At 42.4% G+C, this 21,766-nt stretch overlaps 1 pseudogene; it reads right to left on the bottom strand.

Annotated features, from left to right (window-relative positions):
* Window positions 1-20,070: 20,070 nt before the first annotated feature.
* LOC112478454 lies at window positions 20,071-20,189 on the bottom strand (annotated as a pseudogene).
* Window positions 20,190-21,766: the final 1,577 nt, after the last annotated feature.

The raw sequence follows: 21,766 nt of genomic DNA, 5'->3' as shown, positions 1-21,766 counted from the left end.
TGCGAATCACTACCTCAGATCTGTCTTAGACAGATTCCTGGCTGGATTCCAACCAGACCCAATCCTGAGAAAATGAGTGGCATAATCCCCACGGGGAAATGCTTTTCTCCTAGGGCAAACTCTTCAAGGTTAGCCAGGATCAACATGGGATGCCCCTGGGCTTTAGGAAAAGTAAAAACTCAAGACTTATCCCAAGTCTCAGGGTGGCTCAGGTATTTGGTCATTCAAGCCAGCAATCCAGTGAGCAGCTGAGGGTGCAGGGCGAACACTGAAGAAGATTCAAGCTGGGTGACTTTTAGCCCTTGGGGATCTGCTGGAGAGGTGTTTATAATCTGAAGGAGAGATAAATCACTTTATGGTAATTTATTCATTCCACAGACATTCGTAAAACCTCAATCAAAAACAGGTACTGACTGGAAAAGATGACAAGGTGCTGAAAGATTTTTCAAACAGGGCCTTCTTTCTTGAACAGCTAATGCTTGGCTGATCACCTCAACTTCAAGTAAAGACACTGGACTGTAAATTTCACTGGTCCCCCTAGGTTGATGAGTGGTCTGCAGAGAATTTATTAATACTCACTAAAGTCATCAAGTAACTGGCTTTGAAATCAGTAGGCCAAGTTGACTATTTATAATGAGGATGAATGCTAGGAGTACTCCAGTTGAAAATTATGCAGGTACCAGGAGCACATGGCACTTTCATCAGTTGAATGGTCCTACCTGACTTCCTGGGTAGAAAAGCTCTTCAGCTTACTGTCACTCACAAGATCCTGAGTAAGCTTCTCAAGAGGTCAGCAGCTGTCTTAAAATTTTATCTTTCAGTATTTGGCAATAGTCATCCAATTTTTAAACCTTATTTATCGGAATTTATCCTATAGATATGTGCACATAAGAATGCAAAACTACATGTCCGGATGCATGGAGATGTTCATTGCCTCACTCCTTGTAACAGGGAAAAATTATGAACCACCCTAATGAATCAGAGTACATCCATAGAGTGAAGGAACATAAGGCAGTCGTGAAATGACAGCGTGATTTGAACAGTAAGATCCCATTGTTGTTGTTACTTTTTTAAAGAATAGTTGATACAGATGGATATAAACATACTTGGAAACATATGCTTTTATACATATTTAATCTGGAAAGAAACACAAGAAACAGGAGAGGGCACTAAGGAAAGACGATTAATTTTCTTTTTACATGCTTTTATACATTAAAAATTTTTTATAATGGAGCATCTATTATCTTTAAATCTTTTCAACTATTTATTAAAAATTCTATTCCTCAATCTTTCTTCAGAATGTCAGCCCAGCATCTGTCCCACCTGACGATTGTCTGGACCATTAATTACCAGTGAGCTTGCCCTTGAATTCGATAGGCCTCAGTGAATTGTGACTCCAAGACCCCTTTCCTGCCCACAATTTTAAAGAGGGAAGGTTCAATTATTTGACCGCCATCATTATAGGCAGATGATTCATGTGGTCATATAATCACTTCCTCCTAGAAACAGTGATGAGCCCAGACCTGGGTCAGTTAAGGGAGACAAATCCACATTTTTAATATACTATCGACCTTCCTAAAACACACTGGCGAAGGAAATTGGAGGGGTGCCAAGGTGGGGAGTTATTCTTTAATGGATATAGTTTCAGTTTTGCAAGAAAACACTACGAAGTAAATATACTTAATGCCACTGAACTGTACACTTAAAAATGGTTAAGATGGTAGATTTTATGTTATGTGCATTTTACCACAATTTTTTAAATGCATGCAGCTACTCTTTCATTCAACTTCATTACTCACACTTCGCACATCCATGAAATCAGAGGTTATTTAAAAAAATGGTAACAAGAAAATCAAACAAAAACAAAAGCCCTGTTTAATGCATTCTATCTGAAAGCAGAGGCAAAAACAGCCACTGGGATTTTGGCAAATTAGGCCCACTCCCTCCACAGAAGAAAACAGAAAGTCCATATATTACTTAGCTCTAAAGAGATCTCTTCTCCCTATAACATGATAATATTGTAAAAGAAAAGATTTTGGTAGGACACCAGGAAGCAAGCCATGTGTAAAGGACCAGGACAAATGAAAATTAATTATGAGCATTTGAGGGTGACAGAAATAATGCACAAAGGTACATAAAACAAAATAGTGGCCCTTCCAGAAGGGCCTAAGCACAGATATCCTAGCAGCTTCCCCCGCAGCACTCCAACGTCTAACAGGTAATTGTTTCCATGTTATCACACCAGTCACTCATTAACATCCAATTGTCTGGCCAAGTCACACAGCAGAAGCCTGACTCTTGCCAACTCAGAAAAAAACAGGGATGTGCGGCAAGTACTGCACGTTAAAGAAGTTTACTGATTGCAGGAAAGTAACCTTTTTGGTGAGTGAAAGGGACAGGCTGGCACGAAGGGACAGGCTGGCACTCGGTCCCTTATCCCAATTTCCAATTAGAATCTGAGCAGACTACTGGTCTGGAAAAATGCTTCTGTCCTCAAAGATTCTGGAAAAATTATAAGTAGGAAACATTTTTTAAAAACTTTTTGAGCCAAGTACAGGCAGAGCTCACATTCCTTTTCCCACCCAAAGGCCAGCTGCTTTCTTTGCTACTGCAAAGATTCTCCTCACTTAACTTCATTGAGCCTTAATTTTGCCATCTGTAAGGTGGGATAATAGTAGTGCCTCCCTCCCATGCTTAGGATTAAGTGAGTTAACACAAGAAAAGTGATCAGCACAGAACCCGGCCACGCACTCAACCAGTTAGAGGCAACACTGCCATCACCATCATCACCTTCATTATTGCGGGTATTTCCAGCTGTAGCCTTGCCTCAGTCACTCACAGCCAGCTTTCTGCCAACCCACTCTCTCAGTCATTATTTATTGTTGATTTGGAAATATTTTCTTTGGCTCCTGTTTTTGACCTCTCCACAGATTTTCTCCATATATTATCCATGTTACTTAAATAGCGAGAGCTTAACAAGGTCATTTTCGCGATCTCTTTCTTGTTAGTGATCAGCAAACTGGCTAGAAGTCATTGTGGCTTTACTTACAACAGAGCTGACCTTGAAAAGCTGTATTTAAGAGGCAGAAGTAAAGTGACCAATCATCTGAGGTTGCCTGGGACTGAGGGTGTTCCTAGAGTGTGGGAATTTCAGTGCCAAATCAGAAAAGTCCTGGGCAAACCAGGACTAGTTAGTCACCATGGGTAGAGGAGCATAATGTAGGCTCTGGAGTCTGGATTCAAATTCTGATTCTGCCACTTCAGAGCTGTGTAAACTTGGACAAGTCACCTAACCTCTCCAAGCCTCAGTTTTCTCATCTGTAGAACAGAGATAATAAAAGTACCTACATAGAATTGTTATGAGGATGAATGAATGAGTTAATTAATGCAAACAGCTCAGGATAGTGCCTGGCACATTGTCCATGCACGATATATGTCACCTATTAGTAATTCAAAGTTGTGTAACATCAAGACATTATCCAAATGTACAATAAAATCTCTATCGATCAGACACAATCTAACCTGGATCTTTAACTGAATTTGTTGTTTCAATATTTCCCGTTTAATCAGAAGTACGAAAGCAGGACAAGTCAATATTTTGTTTCCCTCAAATGTCAATTCCGGGCTTAATCTTTGGCATTGTGTTGGTTTTAGCCCAAATCACCTAAATACATTTGCTGTACATTTTATCATCGCTGGCCAGGAGCCATCATGGCTAATGCTGACCATAAGCACTCCCAAGCCAGACCCTTTATCCTGAATCGAGGAACAGCCAATCACCTTTACAATACTCTATTATTCTAAAATCCTAGACCAGGACCATGTAGCCCTCCTTCAATCAGAAAACTCCATTATTCAGAAACTCCTCTACTCCCAAAAGCTCTAGTTTATCTAGGCATTCTTGCACTAGGAAAGCCAGTCCTGGGCGGTTCATTTACATCACAAAGGTAAGACAATTGCTGTGAGTTGAATCTTGTCTCTCCAAAAGATACTGCAGCTGGGACTCTGCCCACAATTACAATGTGTGGGTTATTTCCCCCTCACACCACTGGACACATCCGTCTGTGAAAAGCAAGGTCCCCTGTTCGTTCATTTAACAAATGCTTATCAAGCATCTTTAGTGTCAGGCACTCTTGCAGGCACTGGTAATAGATAGACATTGGAAAACAAGACAGAAACGTCTCTGCCCTCATGGAGGTTCTAATCCAGCCAGAGAGACAGACAACAAACAAGCAAACAGATAAGTAAACAAGGGATGTTTGACAGCAATAAGGGCTATGGGAAACATAAAGGAGGGGGATTATTCCATTCAGTGTGCATTCAAACAAGATGTATGAGCATCTGTGATGGACCAAGCATGGTGTTAGGTGCTGGACATATGTCAATGAGCAAAACCTGACAGAGATCCCTGCCCACTGGACCTTTTGTTCTAGCTCCTCGAGGTGACACACAGACAGTGTGGAATAGAGGGAGGGATACTATTTTAGAAGCAGTGGTCAGGGGAAGAGACTTTTGAGCTGAAAGGAAAGTCTCTCTAAGAACCTGTCAGGAGAACAATAAATGCAAAGGCCCTGAGGCAAGAAGGTAGCTTCCAGGAACAGAAAGGTGGCCAGTGGAGCTGAAGCAAATCAAGAGAAAACCGATATTTTTGAAAAATCCACAAGTTCCCAAACTTCCAAACTGTAATTGAGCAAGGGGAGTCCTGGGACACTGGGCACGGGAGTTGGAATGGAGAATGGGAAGGTTTTCACTTTCATCTTCCACTCACCCATTTTTCCTGTACCTGCAACAGAATCCTGAAAGGGACCCGTCCAGCTTTCCAATCCAAAACTCTCAGGGAAGGGAGAGTGCAGGTGAGGAAACACTAACGTGTCACAACCCAGCAAGCCAGGAGCCAGTCACCCTTGTCCCGATCTTTGCAGGCTTCCCTTGCCAAATGCATCAGCTCTCCCTTACTGGAAGGAGTGGAAACACCCAGGCAACCTACTGTAATAGTTATATTGGATTTTGCCGGCATCCGAGTGCCATTTATCTTTCACTTCTCTGCTTTGCTAGAGCTCAGAATTTGTTTCCGCCGCCAGATGCAGAACCATGTAAGATAAACTGCGTTTTGATCTGCTTTGATTACATCTGTTTGTTCTCTCCATCCAGGGAAATCCCTAACCCTTAAGCAGCCTAGACAACCCCCTCTTCATTCTGTGTATTTCCCACCTCTGGGTGTGAGGCTGTCAGTCCCAACAGCTGGCAACAAGGGCAGCTTCTCTGTAAAGGTATAACACAATGCTTTTGGGGGTGATTTACACTGGAAGTAGATATTGGAAGTTATTCTTAATTTGCAGCTTACTGGCATTTCACACAATGCTGAAATTCACTAGTCCTCACAGTAAGGGACCAAGTCAGTAAGTCTTTTCCTCTTTCTCTCTCTCTCTCTCTCTCTCTCACACACACACACACACACACACACACACACGCACATGCACACACACACACTCACACAGTGATTTTCCACCTTTCTTTTTACTTCAGAGGAAAAAGAAGAGTTCAGAGCCAAAAACCCAGAGCCGGCAGGCGGGTACAGAGTAGCCTAGGACCTTCACTTCAGCTGTCCTGACACTCATTCTGGGGTAAGAATGAACCACCCACCCTCGCCCCAGGGCTCAGCTCTTCCTCTGCTTTCCAGCCACTTCTGGGAAGCCTCTCCTACCAGGGAGTGTTGAGAAATAGCTTTTTGTCTTAAATTGCAAGAGCTCCCATTCCAGGGATCAAAAGGTGCAAAGGTGAGAAAGTAGAAGCCCAGTTTTAAATTGGATTGGACAGTGGCCTCTTTGGAAATGGCAGGTTTCTAGAAGCTGGTGGAGTAAATATTGTCAGTCCCAATGGACAATCTTGAGAGGGTCTTCTACATACAGACACAGGAAACCCAGGGGAGCAGAGAGCCCAGTTCCAAGTCTTGGGAATCACCAAAGGGTGGCAGCTTAGAGACACTTCACCCATCCATGTAATTAGTCAGCTCTACTCCCTGGCTTTGATGAGACCTATTGATTGATATTGACTGTTTCTCAGTCTTTTGTAAATGGCAAGCCCCAACTCCCACCTTCCATGTGGTTGCCTTTGAAGTCCTCCTGGGTAGAAACTTTGAAGCCACACTGGTAAAAAAAATAACAATTCAGTAACTACTCAAGACCTTCTGCTGTCCACACTCTCATCCTCAAAATATTTTATATTTATAGAACACTTCACAATTTCTACACCTTTTTCCCCATAAATTATTGCTTTGAATTTCATGACAAACCCTCGAGGTAGTAAGTAGGGGTCATTAGCCCCTTTTTACTGCAGAGGAAACTGATGTTCAGAGAGGTTCAATAACTTGTACAAGGTCACCCAGCTAATACAGGAAATGGTGAAATAAGGACCCAGATCCATGCAACCACTAGATTTTGGTGGTTGGCAAACAAAGACCACACATGCTTAGGATGGCCAGAGAAGATGTGGAACAGGCTTTCCCACCAGAGGTGGCAGAGCGTGCTCTCAGTGGCAGCCTCATTATAATGATTAAATCGTCTTGTGTTGGTGACAGATTGGAAGATTAGAAGGCAGGTGGACTATGAACCCAAGAGCACCTCTGGGACAGCCCAACCAATGTAAGCCATCCATCACCAGGAGCCGGCAGGACCTGATGGGCTTCGCCAGCGCCTTTGGGGACAAGACAGTCAGGGGGCCCTGATGAGCCAGATGTTATCTACTGCCATTTGCATCTAAAGTTCCTCATTTCTTGGCATAAATTGATGGAGGAGGCATAAAGGGGTGGTATTATGATGGCACTTTCGATTCTTTTTTGACTCCCATTTAGAGCAGCCTCAAGGGGGAAGTTCCTCAAAGGTTAACTGACTTTAGGTGATGAGCAGGAATATAATTAGACATCTTGGCCAAGAAGCATCGGAGGCCTGTGGAGGGCAATTTGGCAGAATCTATCAAACTTTTAAACACATAAATTTATTCTACAAATATATTCTCTCATGGGCCAAATGAAGCATTCACAAAGACGTTCACTGTAGTATTTACCCACATACAGGCATATATACTTCAGAGATAGTTCGGGTTCAGTTCCAGATCACTGCAATAAAGCAAATATCATAATAAAATTTTTTGGTTTCCCAGTCCATATAAAAGTTATGTTTATACTATACTGTAGTCTATTAAGTGTACAATAGCATTATGTCAAAAAATGTAAATGCCTTAATCAGATAATACTTTATTGCTAAAAAATGTAAACCATCATCTGAGCCTTAAGCAAATAATGATTTTTTTGCTGGTGGAGGGACTTACTTTCAATTGGTAAAAAATGCAATATCTATGAAGTATAATAAAATGAGGTATGCCTATTTTGAACAAATATCTGCTAAGCACTGCAGACAGAGCAAAAAATATGCCCACGTAGCTGCCTTCGTGAGCTTCTAGAGAGGAAACGTTTATTCAATTACTCGATAAATCTTTACTGAGTCCCTACTATGTGCCAGGCACTGTTCTAGGATAGGGTTGCTGAATAAGATATAGGCACCCGGTTAAATTTTCATTTCAGATAAACACAATTTTTTTTAGTATAGCTATGTCTCAAATGTCCTGCCCTCTTGGGACATAAGTATGAGTCATACTTATATTTACAAATTATTCATCGTATTTTTGAAATTCAAATTTAACCGGGATGTCTATATTTTAATTTGCTGACTCTGACAATGCAATTCTAAGAACATTGTTTATAGGAGCAAAAGTTCAGAAACGACTTAAGTGTCCATCAACAGGGAACTTGTTAAGTAAACTATAGTAAATCCAAATAATGAGAAATTGTTACTGAAAAAAGAATAAGGGAGATCCACATGATGATTTGGAATTTTCCAAGATGCACAATTAAGTGAAAAGAGGAAGAGTCAAAATAGTGTACAATTTATCCTACTATCTGGTAAAGAAAAAGAAATATGGAGGTATGTACACATATGTTCATCGAAGCATAGACTCTCTGGAAGGTTCCCTGAGATGGGTGACAGAGCTTGCTTCTACAGGAGGGGAACAAGAAGACTATGAGATAACAAGGGTGCCACACATACACTTTCTGTAGCTTTTGAATTTTAAAGTATATCCATACATCACTTATTTTTAAACAAATTCTTTATCCGTGTTGTGTTTTAAGATATCTTGACTAATAGGGCTGTAAGATTCTTGCACAGAGTAGCCATAGCCTTCTTGAGTCTTTAATAGTTAGGATTTCAGGACAGTCCCTGAGGCAGGAGAAAGGATAGAATGACCTTGGAGGGTCACTCGAATTCAACATCAGAATCATGGTACACACACAAGCTTGAATACATAATTTTCAGGGCCCAGTACAAAATGTTAACCTCTTGTTTATAAATTAAGAATTTCACATGGAAGGAACCTAAGTGCCCGTCAATAGACAACTGGATAAAGAAGTTATGGTACATATACACCATGGAATATTACTCAGCCATAAAAAATGAAATCTTACCATTCGCAACGACATGGATGGACCTAGAGGGTATTATGCTAAGTGAAATAAGTCAGACAGAAAAAGACAAATACCATATGATTTCATGTATATGTAGAATATAAAGAACAAAATAAATGAATAAACAAATGAAAATAGACTCATAAATACAGAGAACGAACTGGTAATTGCCAAATGGGAGGGGGTTTAGGGGTGCTAGATGAAGAAGCTGAAGGAACTGAGAAGTCCACATTGGTATTTACAAAACAGTCACGGGGATGTGGAGTACAGCATAGGGAATATAGTGAATAATATTGTAACAACTGTGTATAGTTCCAGGTGGGGATTAGATTAATCAGGGGTATCACTTTGTCAATTATATAAATGTCTAACCACTATGCTGTACACCTGAAACTAATAGCAAATAATATTGAATGTCAACTCTAATTGAAAAATAAAAATTTTAAAAAAGAAAAAGAATTTCAAAACGGCAACAGCAGAGCATTAAATCAAGCATGGGGTCCTTCTGAACACGGGGCCCTGCTTGGCTGCACAGGTCACCCGCCATGGAGCCAGCCCTACACACACACACGGCAGCTAGTAGGGCAGAAAGGGGCAATTTTGTTGCAAGACATCTCAGCCCTGCAAAGCAGAGAAAACCCACAGCAGCTAGTATCTTTTCATGAATAAGGACACCTGGGGACATAATTCCTCACAGAGCCATTTTCCAGTCACCACTGCTCTCGTCATGAGCTCAGAAGAGAAACCAAAGCCGTAAAATAAACATAAATCAGCATCAACCATGTTAATAAAACAGATCCAAAGGGTCAGTGTGGCAAGCAGGACATTAGAATTCAGACAGTTTTAGTATCTTCCTGGACAAATTACACAAATTGCTGTCAGAGGTATCCCAAAGTTCACACAGAATATGCCTCCTGACTCATTTAACTCTCATTTCCCTGGCAGTAAATTATTAACTGAACAAGCTCGAGCTGGTCCAGCTGTTGTCCCAACATAGGCCTAATGTCTATACAGAAAACTGCTCAATAATCTACACTGGAAGTGACCCAGCGCTAAATCCATCTCTCCCTGAGCAACAGCACTCGGCTGCAGGGGAGGAATCCTCTATACAGCGTCCTGCTTTCTTTTGGAGTGAGGTGCAGAGTCCCCATTGAGGGGCCTGCAGCCTCAGAGCAGCAGTCCATAACCTAGTGGTCAGCAGCCTCAGAAGACTGAGGACACCACAGCACCCACGGAGGCCTCCAGTGCGTGAGAAGGAAAAGGCGGAGAGAAAGGGAAGGGAAAGAAAGAGACTGCATGAGAGGAGAGCATAGGTTGAAGGAGGGTGGGGATAGAACTAGGAAGAGAGAAGAAATATAAGCTTTGAGACAAAGCATACGGTTCCAAAGAGCAGTTTCCACCTCATTACTGCTTCCATCTCAGACTGCTTCTAGAAGTCCTTCCAGTTCTTGAGGCTCAGCTCAAAGGACACGTCCTCCCGGGAGCTTGCACTGAGTGCCACAGAACAATATTGCGAAAAAAGGAAAAAATAATAGCTAACAATGGTGGAGCGCTTACTGCATTTAGTGTCCCCAACCCTTTGAGGTGGGCATTATTACTGCTCCAATTTTGCAAATAAAGAAACCGAGGTGCAGGGAGGGTTAGTAACTTGTCCACAGTCACACAGGTGGTAAATGGTACAACTGGAACATGCAGTCTGACTCTGGAGCCCTCACTTTTAACCATTCCGTGCTACCATTTCCTTCTTCTGCCTCGCTGACTGCCCTCAAGTGGCTCAGACTTTTCTGCTTGTGATCTGGACTGTGGTGTCCAAGCTTCACCTCTCCACCCACCCCTGGGACACCAGGAACTCTGTCTTACTCATCCCCCTACTCCTCCAGCAATCCAATATAATGTCTAGCACATAGTAGGTGCCCAATAAATATCAATTCCGTTCCTTTCTCTCATCAGACACGTGTACCAAAAGAATTACATCTCAGCTGAAGACTGGGAGAAAACATTTACAAATCACATGCCCAACACAGGACTTGCATCCAAAACATATAACGAACTCTCATAACTGCACGATAAGAAAACAGGCAACTCAATTAAAAAATGAGCAAAAGATGTAAACAAATACTTTACCGAAGAGGATATAAGGATGGTAAATAAAGCAATATCATTAATCATTAGGGAAATGCAACTTTAAAATATGATGAGATATTATCACACACCTATTAGAATGACTAAAATAAACACTGACAATATCAAATGCCGGGAGTGATGTGGAACTCTCACACACGGCTGGTGAGAAGGCAAAATGGAACAGCCCAATCTGGAAAATAGCTTGGCAGCTCCTTACAAAGTTAAACATACATACATTTACCCAATGACCTAGTGGTCCCATTCCTGGGCATTTACCCTGGAGAAATGAATATTTATGTCCACATAAGAACTTGTACACGTATATGTATAGTATCTCTATTCATAATTGCCAAAAATTGGAATAGCCTAATTGTCTTTGAAAAGTTGAATGAATAAATAAACTGTAGAAACTCCATACAATGGAATACTACTCAGCAATAAAAAGGAATGAACTTTTGGTACACACAACTTGGATAAATCTCAAACGCATTTACGCTGAGTAAAGGAAGCCAGTCTCAAAAGGTTACATTCTGAATGATGCCATTTATATAACATTCTCAAATGATAAAACTATAGGGATGAAAAATAGATCGGTAGTTGCCAAGGGCTAGGGATGGGGCGGAGTGGCAACAAAGGGACAGCAGAAGGGAGTTTTTTGTAGTAATTGAAAAACCCTGTATCCTGATTATGGTGGTGGTTATATAAATCTATATGTATGTGTCACAATTTATAGAACTACCCACTAGAATGGCTATAATCAAAAAGACATAATAACAAGTGTTAGAAAGGATGTAAAGAAATTGGAACCCTCATACATTGCTGGTAGTAATATAAAATTGTGCAGCCACTTTGGATAACAGTCTGGCAATCCCTCAAAAAGTTAAACATAGAGTTACCATATGATGCAGTGATTCTACTCATAGATAACGCCCAAAAGATTGAAAACATACATACACGCACACACACACTAAAAAAAAAAAAAACTACAGTCATTCCCTATGTATACCATGCCTGACAGAAACACATCAGAACATTTTTTCCAGTTCCGTAAGGTCCACTGCTCTCTCCCTAAACATAGGGTTGATGAGACCATCAACACCTGAAGGCAGATCCACTCTGCAACGCTCTGCTTCCTCCATCCTCCTCAGACTCTCTCGCTGCCCCCTTGGTGGCTGGGGATGGAAAGTGGAGGAGGCAGAAGGAACCCACTTAATAAGCACATTCTCAGTAGAGCGTAGCAGGCTTTCTGAGCTACCCTTCTCAGGGACATTGGCGTATTCAAAGAAGGCAGCCTGCTAAACAAAGGCATGAATGGCTAAGGATAGAACTTCCAGATGCTAGCAGGGGTGGTTTTGAGAGAGAGGGTCTCTTTCCTTTGACTTTTCAGTCTATGTCTGGACTGGTCCTGTTTGTATGGCCTGTCTGTTTTCTTAGAACATAGAACAAGAGCCAAGCTAGCAACATTCCATTTGCTTAATAACTTGTGGTTTGTATCAAAATTTCATTCAGTTATGATTAGGTATTGTCTGGGGGCATTTATGGGCTTTCTAGACCAAGCAGTCTCACACTTAACTCTTTTGTATTATCCACTGTTGTTCCACGCAGGTGTGCCTTTTCTCCCTGTTTTAGTTATTAAGACTTTGAGTTACAGTTTACAAAAACCAATTCAAGCAAGCTTAAGCAAGGGACTTTATAAGATTACAGGTAGGACCAGGAAAAGTTAAGCCTCAGGGAGAGCAAGAATGTGAGCATATACAGTCAGGATCAGGGAGTAAAAACTGGGGCCCCACCCTAGCAGATGGGGAAATTAGATCTCAGAGAATAATCACCATTGAACATGAGTTGAACATTTACCGTGTGCCAGGCACTGGTCTAAATTCTACATACATTAACTAATGTAATCATAAAAGTAACCCTATGAGGTAGTCTTACTTTATTATTATTATTATCATCATCGTCATCATTATTATCATTATTATTATTATTATTTACATTACTATTACTATTCCCATTTCACAAGAGGAAACTGAAGTACACAGAAGATAAGCAACATGTCCAAGGTCTTCCAACTGGCATTTAGCTCAGGAACTTTGGTTTCAGAATCCACATGTGTAAACACCATGTAAATGATGCCCTCAAGAGTTGTGCAGTGGGCAACCTGTATACCCATACAAGGCTGTCTTGACTATGGGATATAAACTAAATCAGTGTTTCTCAACAGGGGCACTGTGGGCATTGTGGGCCAGATCATTTGTTGTGAAGGACCATCTCAACCCCATTTGCTAAATGCCAGTAATAGTAAACCTTCCAATCATTGTGACAATCAAAATGTCCCCTGTGGGGACCCTACCAGCCTCAGTTGAGAGGGATTAAACAGACACATCTAAAAGGTGTCTAACTCTCCGTTTTATGAAGCCCTTGAGACCTAATACCCATGTGCCTTCTTTTCCTCCTGTCCCAGCAGTGGCCCAGAGAACTGTACACAAACTCACTCCACAAATGCAGGACATGCACTTTCCCTAGAGGCTAAAGGTACCCAGAGTTCTCCCCTCAAGCTCCCTCTCCAGCATTTGGCTGGGCATTAAATGAAGGGAGGTGATCAGTCTTACTGACCTGGAATGATAAAGATGAGTCAGATGTGGTAGATTCACCTCTAACAAGCTTTCAGGAACATACAACAGTTTTTACCATTTGCGAAATAGTAATTTCTAATATATTTTTTTAAAAAATGTAAAAGTTTTTTTAATTTTGGAAAAGAGAAAAGTACCTATAATCCTAACCTTTGCATAACTACTCTGTTTTGCATGTTACCTCCATCCGCTGTCTACACTCGCTTTCACAGTGTACATAGTTATAGTCAAAGAGCACACCATCTAGGGTTGTGCTACTTTCACTTAATGCTTATAAACATTTTCTATTTGCTATAGGGTCTTCGTAATGAATGATCTTTTTACCATCTGCATAGTGTTCCAATGCATAGATCTACTTTAATTTGAAACAATCTCCCAAGTGTTTAATGTTTAGCTAATTTTCAGGTTTATTTATTTGTTTGCTTGTTTGCTTGCTTTATCAGTAATGCTGCAGTACACATTCTTATACACATAATTCTGCTTCTGTTTTAATTATTCAGATAATTCCCAGAAATGGGATTATTGAGTCAATGGGCGTGGACATCTTTAGGGCTCTTGGCACAGAGTTCCATATCACTTTCTAAGAGGTACATACCAATTTGCAATATCTCCTGACAGTCCATGAGTGCACCAATTTCACTGTAAATTCGCCAGCATTAAAGACTGTCATTTTAAAAAACAATCCACCCACTACGTGAAATAGTTGTATTTCAAGTTGGTTTAAATGTCCATTTCTGTGATTTCATACATTTTTCTGGTGTTGTTATTTGTATTCCACCTTATATTAATAAATCATACGTAGTATCCAGAGTGATCATTATTATCTTCGTTTTATACATCAAAACCTCACTCAGAATAGTTAGAGAAAGTTGCCCAAGTTCACAAAGATGATCAAACTTGGAAAATTTTCAACTTGCTTAGACCAGTAATCTTCCCACCCCACCCATAGCCTCCCCCGGCTCGGACAGGCTCAGTGCAGAAATTAGTTTGCAGGATGCTGTTCCCACCCAGGAGCAGCTAAAGGGCTGGTTCAAAGGGCCTATGAGGTCTGTAGTTAATGCCTATCTGGCTCCAAGTACTGGGCCCAGGTCCTGGCCCTCAGCTTCCCTCCCTGCCTCTTCTGTTTCAGGTCCTGTAGAACGAATAGGGGGTTTCTCAGTGTTTCACATCAGATCATTTCCTGAAGGTAGTGATTCCCAGACCTGGCTCCTTCACAAATCCCTTGGGAGAACCCTTCCCACTTCCCACTCAAGGAGTCCTGGCCTACAGAATCAGAATCTCCAGGGGCTAAGGAGCTATAGCTTTTAACCCCCTCCAAGTAATGACAAAGCTCACCTATGTTTAGAACCTTAGGGTTCATAAGATCACCCAAGGGTGCTTGTTAAAGATTCCAGCCTACCTTGAGTCTGGGGTTAGGGCCATGGAATTGCATTCCAACAAGCATGACATCCACAGAGCACACTAAAAGGACATTTGGGGCCCAGGAAAGTGCCTCTGCAGCCATTGCTTTTTCAATTTAATCAAAAGTAGAGGAGCCTCGATTGGAAACGGCTCTTCCTTCTTCCCAGAGGAACCAGCTAAACTTCCCGTAGATCCAGTTTTCTCGTCTAGCTCCTAAACAATAGCATAAAAGCATTGGAGAGTGAAGGAACAGGCGAACAGCTTTCCTGCCCAAGAGAAAACTCTCACTCTCTAGCAGAAGGGGGGGCTGTGGTGGACAGCATGGCAGGTGGTGTTTATCTGCAATCATGGGCTATTCACCAAACTCCCAAACCGCCTCTTAAATGCAAATTGTTCACCGCCGTCATCACTTAGCCATTCATCCTGGGAATTGATGGCAGCAACTTAAAACGCCTTTTTCTCTCCTTTCCCAAATCAAACTCCCAAAGAGGCAGCCAAACCTGGAAGCCACACGAAGGCACCACTTCCTATGAGACAGGCCAGGACATCACCCCAGGGTGGACCACCAGCCCCAGGACTTAAAACAAGGAGTCGAGTTTGTTTACACAGGCAAAATCACAAAGATGTTTTTTCATGAAGTTCCAAATTTTTCTCCCTTTATTGGAGGTGGGGAGAGAAGATATTTAACTTCAGATTTATAGCAATCTTCCTACCTTCCTCTCCACCACATACTTATCTGTGAGCAGGCATCTTAGGGTTGCAGCCCAGACCAAGTTTGAAAACCTGAGTACTGTGCAACATCTCATATTATAAAGGGCTCCCCTTCATGTTCACGTTCAACAAACTGTTCCCAAGTACTCACTAGCACCTAACACAGCCTTACCTCAAAAACTGCAAGGACAAACTTGGAACTTTAAAATAGTAATAATAATAACCTCAATAATAACGTCTTATGCTTGCACAGCACATTACAGTTGCCAAATCTCTTTTACGTACTTATTTTACTCTAGTTCTCCTTAATCAGTTAATGTATAAAAAAAAAATTAGACATTATTAAGCACCTACTCTGTACATAGCCCCACAGGCATGTAAAAAACATAAGCATAGCAGAGTGGCCTTTAATTGAGTTGAACATCGGAATCACCTGGGGAGCTGTAGAAAAAATTCAGAAAATTCAGATGTCAGAACCTGCAGGGGTACAGCTAGGAAACCTGGTTTTTAAAGCTCCCCCAGCCATCGATCCCATATGCAAGGCAATAAGTCCAAATGATTTTGATAGGTGGTTCAGGAATTTGGCTGCCCATTAGAATTACCTGGAGAGTCTAAAAGTCCCAGCATCCAGTCTGGCACCCAGACAGGTTAAACCAGAATGTCCGTGGGGTACTCAGGCATTGGTAGTTTCTAAAGCTCCACAGGTGATCCTAATATGCAGCCAAGCTTGAGAACCACTGAACCAAAGGAATGCAGAGGTGAGCAGAGGGTAGGCCAGAGTGGCCAAGAATGTTTCTGCAGGAGATGGGATCTGAGCCACGTCTTCAAGAATGAGCAGAAAAGTAGGAATTTTAGGGTGGAGACCAACATAAGCAAAAATTTGGCTTAGGCGAAAGATTCGTAATGAGAAATAAGTCTGGGCACATAGGGTGGGGCCGCATCCTGAGGAGCCCAGAATGCCAAGTAAGGGATTTAACTTAATTAGAAAGAAAGAGTCATTGAAGATCTTTCGAAGTTCTTGGAGAGATAAATCTGAGAGTAGATAGCAAGTGCATAGAGGAAGGCTGGAGCCAGGGGAACCAGATAACAGAGTGTTAAAGACTTTCTAAAATAATTAACACTTAGTAATGGAGAGCATACAGAGAGATAGACATTCTCACATACTGCTGGTGGGGGTATAAATTGGTATAGCCTTTCTGGAAGGCAGGGAAACCCCAGCCCTTCAGATGCCTTTGTGAGAAGGGACACAAGACACCCCTACCTCAAACAGACACAAACCCATGCCACAGTGCATGGCTTGGCAAGCAGAGTTGACTTTCAGCCCCATCTTCCTCCCCTTGACACTGGCTCCCACACTCAATGAACTACCTTTACGTTTGTCTGCCGCAGCCCTGTAGAGGGAAAGTTCACAAAGTTGTAGAACTGCACACGGTCAGCCTCAGCTGTGGCCCACTAGACGTGGAGCATTTGAGGATTGTTCCTGCATGGATTCACTCACCACAGAGCTACATGTATCTTGGAAGTGCCTAAGAAAGCAGTGAGGGTTCTGGAAGAACTTGGACCAAGATAGAGCACATCAGTGGCAAGCATCATTGATTACCTATACAGTAGATACTTCCCTCTTCTGTCTTGATTCAGAACCCTGTGTTTGTCACACAGCAATGTGTGCAGCACCAAGGATGACTTGGGATTGCTCTAAGTCATTCCTGGTAGTAACTGCTGTTCCCTTTGCCAGAAACTGGTCCAAGAGAGCATATAACACAGTTCTAGCCACCAATAATAAGAAGATTTGCCTTCTCCAAAAGTATGTGAAGCAGAAACCCTTTTGCTGCCACCTTGATCCCCCTACCCCATCCTTATTTCCTATTTGGAAGGCTATTGTGTAAGGATATGATGTTGGAGCTGTGGCAGCTACTTTGCAACCATTAAGAATCTCAGAGATTCTCAGAGATCCTCAGTCAGGAGAATCCCAGAAATTCTGACTCAATACCCTGACCCTGCTGAGCTGCTTAACTAATTCTGGACCTACCTACCTCCAGACTTCATGTTTTGCGAGATAATTAGATACCCTTACGTTTTAAGTTGTTATTCTTTAGGTATTCTATTACTTGCAGCTGAGCACATCTGAACATTCACAAATTAACTTGTTCAACAAGAACCTAATGAGCTCCTACTTGACGCTAGGGAGTTAAAGATGAATAAGTTTTCAGCCCTCTGGGAGTTCAAATTCTAGAAAGGAAAACACGCAAGCCCATGGGACAAGTACTTTAGCAGAGGTATGAATAAAGTACTGTAGGATGACTGTAGGATGATTTGATCTGAGGATAAGAGGACATATTGATGGGGTTTTGTTCTACATGTTAGGTTTCAGAGATATCCAAGTGAAGATGTCTGTGATGCTGCAGACAAGAGGTCTAAGTTAAACATATAAACTAGGGAGGCACTAACAGAGAGCTGGTAGTTGAAGTCATGGGAGATGCTAATATCTCCTAGTATATATGTTAGGGTTGCTTTCGGCAGCTTAAAAATTAGAATAGCAGGGCTGGCTCAGGATTGATGCATTTGTTGGCTTAACTACATCAAAGCTCCAGGGCAGCATCACGGTGATTGAACCTATTGGTCTTCTCCCCAGGCTCACAAGACGGATGCTGCAGCTTTAGACACCGTATCCTCACAACTTGGTTAAAGGCAAAAAAGGCTGCTTCTCCTTGCATATTCGTTCCCTGAAATCCCTCCCCAGCCACTCAAACTTCTACTCATGCCCCATTGTCTAGGACTATGTCATGTGTCCACCCTTAAACAAATCACAGGCAAAGATAAATTATTTAGTGTGATTTCTTGGACCAGTCATAATTCATCCCCTAAAGAGTGGCCTTCCCAGAACAAGAAGAAAAAGAGAATGATTGTTAAATTGGCATCCAACAGTATCTGCCACTCACCGAGGGAGCCAAGAGAATAGACAAAGGTCTAAGACAGAAAACTGGGAACTTGTCAACATATTCAGGAGCAGAGAGGAAGGTGAAGAAGGAAAAGAAAAGATCAGAAAAGGAGGCACGGGGAGTCCCAGAAGACAAGAAAAGAGTTTCCAAAAGGAAGACGCGACCAACAGCTTCAAACATTATGGGGAGGTCAAACAGATGAGGACAATCCTGGAGGCCATTAATCTTGGTAAGTAGGTCACTCTTGACCTTGATGAGAGTGTTGCCAAGAACATAAAAACAGGGTGAGTTGGAGTTGAAGTGAAGCGTGCAGGCAAAGAGGGGAAACAAAATATGTAGCAGAGAGAGAAGCCTTGGAGGAAAAAGCTGTACTGAGCAGCAGAGTCTGCCAGAATCCTAAGCTATAGGTAGACCTGATTGGAACTAAACAGGAAGACCAACTAGCTTCTTCCACTGCATATTCATCAGGGACCTTCTTGCCAGTTTAAGAGAGAGCGATGAGAGAAAAGAGCCCCTCCCACTCTGGCTCTATGATTAATTCCTGTCTCTTGGGGCTTGGCATAAAAGAAGGACTAATCATGCTTTCCCACCATCTGGGCAATTATGGTCTCCCATCAGCTGGTACAAAACGAGGGGTTTGTGACACTTAGTGGCAACCCTGCCCCCATCACATCTGGGCCTTAATCTCTTGAATTAGCCAAATCAAGGAAAATTTGGAGATGTATTGTGATTCAAATGATGGAATAAATAATCCATTGGCCAGGCTGCACTCCAAGTCTCCCCACCTTGGTAATGCTTAATTGGAGAAGGCCGAAATGGCATGCCCGACTCTACAGACGTCTTATAAGGCGACACAGGGGTCTGAGCAGGAACATACCCAGCCTGGGTTCTTCCTGCGGGTCTTTCCTAGAGTTTCCCCACCTGCTTTCCACCCTGGACCCATGAGCAAAGGGATATCTCAGGTTGGGCTGGGAGAGTCCCTGTTGGGCAGACCCCACCCCTACCCGCATAAGTTATGGGAAGGAGTGACAGGAGGATTCTGTGACCCTAGAGCCCCCATGCACCCATCTACCCTGGGGGTTGGCACCACACAACACTGGAATCCTCTGGGACTGTCTGTCCCATAGACTATTTGCTGGGCAAGGACAAGATTTGCCTTGTTCACATGACTCTATGCTCGTTGTCCAGGACAGGGACTGGCAAGAGTGGTACTAAAGGAGGGCTGGCCGTGTGAAGAAACGAACAAATGAATGAAAGAATGAGAGGAGACAGAAAATGTATTCTGACCACAAAACACTCCTCCAAGGGCATTTCTTCAAGAACCACCGGGTGTTCACGGGGAACACTGTGTCACCAGGACCGTGCCTTTGATAAGAAGTTAACTGGTTGGGCCCCTCTCCTGGTCTCTTTTAGATTACAAAACACCTTCCTGTCTGGTATCTCATGCAATATTCACAAATATTATATTTCCAAACCTCTCTGTGTTGGCCACTGTCCTAAAAAGTCCAGACACCCAAAAAATAAAGCAAAGACCCCTCCTTTCTGTAGCTTCCAGTCGAATTTGGGAAGACCGACAGTAAAGAAGTAAGCTATTAATTTTTACAAAAACTGTATAGAGCAGATACTGTTATCCCTATTTTTATTTATTTATTTATTTGTGTGTTTATTTAATTTTTTAAGCGCCCTCACAGATTGCAGGGACCTTGTTGTAAACTTACAATTCCTTTTTTTGTTGTTGTTTTTTTTACACTTATAGCACCTGGTCTTCCTAGGTGGTCTCCCATCCAAGTACTAACCAGGCCCGATCCTGCTTAGCTTCTGAGATCAGACGGATTCAGGTTTGTTTAGGGTAGCATGACCATAGACTACCTCTATTTTTTAAATGAGGAAACTGAGACACAAAGAAATCAAGGGACTTGCCCAATTCCACAGCTGACATGCAATAGACATGGATTCAAATGCAGGTTGTTTGCCTCCGGTGGCCACGCACTCCACCTCTATACTATTCTGCCTCTCTAGTAACAGCCTCCCAGGTTCTTGCGAGAATCAAATGAGAGAAAGTGCTTTATAAACTGTAAAGCACTGTACACACGTCAGAGGTGATGATGTGGCTTAGACTATGGTGAAAAAGCAACCTCCAGTCTCCCACTCACCACTAGGCCAGGGGCTCCATCTCTGCCACCTTTCAGCTCTGGGGTTCTCTGGGATGCTTCTGATGTGAGTGTTGGGGGGGCAATGCTGAGAAAGTACAAAATAATGAATCCCGCTCCCTTCCTGGTGGCTCAGACTCCCCACAGAGACACAGCCTGGAACACTACCTTGCTCTTCGGCCATGTTTTTATTTGGGGTCTTTGTCTTGTAAGAAGTACTGGTAGCAGGGTGACTAAGGGTGGTGAGTCATGCACCCTGCTGGCCTCCTCCATGCACCAGCATCCATCAGCCTAGGGAGAGACAGGAGAGGGGAGAGTCCTTGGCTGCCTGCAGCTGAAGGTGAGGGCTGGGGGCTGGGGAAGCTGGGACTTTCCTTCAGACAAAGCAGATGGTTGCTGCTTGATCACACACACACACATGCACAAAGCAGGTTCCTGCCTGGAAGAAGGGCTTGTCAGACCTTAGAATAGGGCACTCAATAGTTACTGGCTGACCGAATGAATGCATAAGTAGAAGGATAAATAACAGATCACATTTGCAAAGTACTTTAAAGTTTACAAAACGTTGTCATGTACATCAGTTCATGTAATCCTCCAGAAAGAATCATAGAGTGAGTGTGCCCAGTATCCCAATTATGTAAATGAGAAAACTGAATCTCAGAGAAGTAATGTCAATTTCTCAAGGTCTCACATTCGATCCAGGGACATTTACTGAATGAATGAATGAATGAATGAATGAATGAATGGAGTTGGTGAGCCAGAATCTAAAACCATGTGGTCTTCTCCAAATTTAGTATTCTTCCTACCGTATATGCTACTACTTTCCTCATGAAGCGTTAAAGAGAATCTCCTCTGAGGAATTGAAGTTGGAAGCAGCTATTATGAGAACAAGACTGTGCAGAAATCTCTCCTGGAGGGCCATTGTCACCTCCTTAGCTAATGCCTTCTGTGGACAGAGTGACCTGTCCTCCAAGCCCACCAAGCCCCTTGCTCTCACAGCCATCCCAAACTTACCAGGCTGTGTTGTAACATATCCATTTACAGGCCTCATGCCACCTCAGACAGTGAGCTCCAACAGCACTGAGCCTTTTTCATCTTTGCCCCCAGCATCTGGCATCACCCATGAATGAATAAATAAATAAATGAATAAGGTATTTGATAGATTCTCTTTTCCTATGTTCTGCAAAATGAAATATATATATATATATAGTAGTCTTATCCCTAAGAGTCTGCCCAGGGGTAGCAAGCAAATATACAGGGCCAGTATGAAAATCCATAACAATTTCCCTCTCT

This window comes from Pteropus alecto, unplaced genomic scaffold, assembly GCF_000325575.1.
Source record: "Pteropus alecto unplaced genomic scaffold, ASM32557v1 scaffold313, whole genome shotgun sequence".
Classification (NCBI taxonomy): Eukaryota; Metazoa; Chordata; class Mammalia; order Chiroptera; family Pteropodidae; genus Pteropus; species Pteropus alecto.
The sequence above is the reverse complement of the archived record's forward strand: the minus strand, read 5'-3'. Positions and strand labels throughout refer to the sequence as shown.